We start from the raw sequence: 4,345 nt of genomic DNA, 5'->3' as shown, positions 1-4,345 counted from the left end.
AGAAAATTTTAGGAATCCAAATGCCTAGCAGTTGGAAATGAGCCAAAGTGGAAACATCAAATACAACGTTACTGGCTTCTTCACAGGAGACAACCATTTTGTGGTTTGCTATTCTGTTAGATGGTGGATTCTTTCCACTGACTTCTAAGTTCATCTTCAATCAAAACAGCAAGTGCATGGCAGGGCATACCTGGATTTTGTGCTCAAAACTTTGAATTGGAAGTGGTCTTAATTCTCTACCTGAGTTTAAAGGAAGATAATTTCAGATAAGTGCTTTCTATCTCTCAGTATCATTTTTTAGTGAGCTTGTTTTTTTATTTTATTTTAAATTTAAATTTTAGTTAACATACAGTGAAATATTGGTTTTGGGAATAGAATTCAGTGATTCATCACTTTATACAGCATCCAGTGCTCATCATAACAAGTGCCCTCCTTATTAACCATCATCCATCTAGCCCATCTCCCACCCACCTCCCTCCATCAACCCATAGTTTGTTTTCTATTGTTAACAGCCTTTTGTGGGGGTGTCTGGGTGGCTCAATCAGTTGAGCTTCCAACTTTGGCTCAGGTCATGATCTCGTGGTTGATGAGTTTGAGCCCCGCATCAGGCTCTGTGCTGACAGCTCAGAACCTGGAGCCTGCTTCAGATTCTGTGTCTCCTTCTGTCTCTGCCTCTCCTCTGCTCATGCTCTGTCTCTCTCTGTCTCAAAAATAAATATAAATTAAAAAATAAAATAAATAAAATAAAAAAATTAAAAAATTTTTTAATATTAAAAAAATTTAAAAAAAGGAGTCTCTTGTGGTTCTGGGGTGCCTGGGTAGCTCAGTCAGTTGAGAATCTGACTTTGGCTCAGGTCATGATCCCACAGTTTGTGAGTTCGAGCCCCATGTTGGGTCACTGCTGTTCAGTGACTGCTTAGGATCCTCTGTTACCCTCTCTCTCTCTGCACCTCCCCCACTTGTGCTCTCTCAAAAATAAATAAACATTAAAAGTCTCTTGTGGTTTGTTTCCCTTTTGTCTACTGCTCCCTTTCCCATATGTGCTTTGGTTTTGTTTCTTAAATTCCACATATGAGTTAAATCATACGGTATTTGCCTTTCTCTGATTGACTTGTTTAGCATAATACATTCTAGCTCCATCCGTGTCATTGCAAAAGCTAAGATTTTGAGTAATATTCTATTATCTATCTATCTATCTATCTATCTATCTATCTATCTATCTATCCATCCCACATCTTCTTTATCCATTCATCAGTCTATGGATATTTGGGCTCTCTCCATAGTTTTGCTATTATTGATAGTGCTGCTATAAACATTGGGGTGCATGTATCCCTTTGGATCTATATTTTTGTATACTTTGGGTAAATACCTAGTAGTGCAATTGCTGGATTGTAGGGTAGTTCTATTTTTTAGTTTCTTGCGGAACCTTTGTATTGTTCTCCAGAGTGGCTGCACCAGTTTTCATTCCCACCAACAGTGCAGGAGTATTCCCCTTTCTCTAAATCTTCACCAGCACCTGTTATTTCTTGTGTTGTTAATGTTAGCCATTCTTTCAGGTGTGAGGTGGTATCTCATTGTGGTTTTGATTTGTATTTCCCTGATGATGAGTAATGTTGAGCATCTTTTCATGTGTCTGTTAGCCATCTGGATGTCTACTTTGGAAAAGCATCTATTCATGTCTTCTGCCCATTTCTTCACTGGATAATTTGTTTCTTGGGTGCTGAGCTTGGTAAGTTCTTTATAGGTTTTGTATACTAACCCTCTCAAAAATTTGAGAGAGAGAGAAAAAGAGAGTGAGGCAGAGAGAGAAGGGGAGAGAATCCCAAGCAGGTTCTACATTGTCAGCCCAGAGATCATGACCTGAGCTGAAATCAAGAGTCAGATGCTTAACCGACTGAGCCACCCAGGTGTCCTAAAAATAAATTACACTTTAATAGAAGGTCCAGCTGCTTGTCTAGTGGCTACTGAAAATGTAGATGCTATGAGCAGAAACAGACTTTAAAGACTTGGCATTTTTGTACTTATGGATTTATGGGCAATTTGTGGCTAGTTTCCTCCCTGTGTGGTGCTGCAGAAGAACCAGAGGACTAAGTTAGGTGGAAAGGTGATACTGCTGTAATTGTTGCACACATTTAAATTCTAAGGTCCTAGTAACATTCCTTAAGATGCTTGTTCCCAATAAACAAAAAAATAAACTCAGCTATAAGGTAGGCTTCCCAACATCCTTTGTGATGGTCTTCTTAGGTGCTGCTTATACTGAACTCTTCCGAAAACTGTGAGAGTTGACAGCACCTTTTCCAACCCACCAGACTTGTATTTGCATTTTTGATGATGATACAATAGCTTCAGGTCCATAGCTCAGTGAAATACAGTGTTCTGTGTTGAAGGAAAATGAGTGATGAGGACATGTTGTACTCTACTGATTGAACATAATGCAAGGATGACTTTGGTTTGATGTGTTTGTATTATCTAAAAATCTTGCTTCAGGCAATGCTTTGGCTCTCTTAGTCATCCTGCAAGGCCACAGTCCTGTCTGCACCCCTGTCCTCTGCATTGGCCTGCCTTTGTCCTGTGCCAGTCTTTCAGCGCAGCACAGCAAATGGCTTTTCTATCATAGAGGACATCCTGTTAGGGGCCAATGAAGAATATAGGTCCTTTAAAAAAACAAACCGGATTTCTTCATCTCTATGTGGTGATATTTTTCTCCATAAAAATAACAAAACTTTTAGGTTTTAGTTTTGTAACATTTGGATACCTCTATCAGATGATTTTGAAGGGAGCAGGTACAAATTTTGATTAGCCACTTTTTAAAAAAACTTTTTTTAATGTTTATTTGTTTCTGAGAGAGAGAGAGAGAGAGAGAGAGAGAGAGAGAGAGAGAGAGCAGAGGAGGGGCAGAGAGAGAGAGTGAGACACAGAATCCAAAGCAAGCTCCAGGCTCCGAGCTGTCATTACAGAGCCCAACATGGGGCTTGAACCCATGAACCATGAGATCATAACCTGAGCTGAAGTTGGACACTTAACTGACTGAGCCACCCAGGCACCCCTTAATTAGCCACTTTTTAAAAATTTTATTTTGAGAGAGAGAGAGAACAAGAGAGAGCAAGCGGTGGAGAGGGGCAGAGGGAGAGAGAGAGAGAGACAGAGAGGAAGAGAGAGAGAGAGAGAGAGGGAGTCAGAGAGAGAATCTTAAGCAGGCTCTATGCTCAGTACAGAGCCTGATGCAGGGCTAGATCCCATGGACCTGGGATCATGACCTATGCTCAGATGAGCAAAACCAACTTCCAGGTGCCCCTCAATTAGCTACTTTTAAAGAAGTTATTGTGGTTACTTCTTATCACAATAGAGATAAGATAGAGATCTTATTTGATAAAGAATCAGCTGGCAAAGGAGTGATTCTTCAGGGCTCCTAGTTACCTGACTAGTTAAAGTATGTCACAAAGATGTGATATGGAGCCTTTTGAGTGCACACAATCTCTTCAACTATTTCTTCAAGAACTGTTGAAAAGTGTTAGCTTATTAGAAGACTTATAAGTCATATAAGCTGAAACTATGCCTTAAGCTAATTTCTCAATGGGAAATACATACATACATACACACAGATTTTATTTTTAAACGAGAAATATAGTTGTAACAGCTATAGTTTTGAAAATTATTTATCATATTTAGTTACATTTATCAAAAAAAAAAACTCAAGGGGACTTTTTCTCTTGTTTGTTTATGTGATGACATAAAACTTCCCAAAGAAAGGGTTAAGAATGTTATCATTCTCATGGTCTTTAGAATTCATCTGGTTGAAGATGGGAATCCAAGTTTGAGAAGGGAAGAGAAAGAGAAGATGATGCATTTAAACAATTGTGCCTTGGTCAACAGGTGTTCTGTTTATTGCTTTCTATCCAGATTTATTAGCCATCATCTACCTTAAAGGAAAATCCCAGGGGTTGCTAGCATATGAAGGGATAACAGGCAAGATTTTCAAATCTCCATGACCAAGGCTCTCATCCTGTAGACCTCATCTTAGTCCACTGTGGGACTTTGTCAGTTGTGAAATATTTCTCCTTTTGTATTGCCCAAGAAAATACAGAGTGGACTTCTTAGGTGTGCTTGAAATATGGGCTAAATAGAATTCAGTCTTAGATATTAGACTATTGGACCAGATTAGGCTGCTGTCTATTCAAATCCCATGAACTTATTTTTTAAATATCTACCTTATATTAATTTGCTTCTACCTTTTTTTTTTAAGTTAATTTATTTTCAGAAAGAGAGAGCACAAGTGAGGGAGAGGTAGAGAGAGAGAGGGAGTGACAGAATCCCAAGCAGGCTCCACATTATCAGCACAGAGCTT

This window comes from Neofelis nebulosa, chromosome 3 (assembly GCF_028018385.1).
Source record: "Neofelis nebulosa isolate mNeoNeb1 chromosome 3, mNeoNeb1.pri, whole genome shotgun sequence".
NCBI lineage: Eukaryota > Metazoa > Chordata > Mammalia > Carnivora > Felidae > Neofelis > Neofelis nebulosa.
This window is presented reverse-complemented; position numbering follows the sequence as displayed.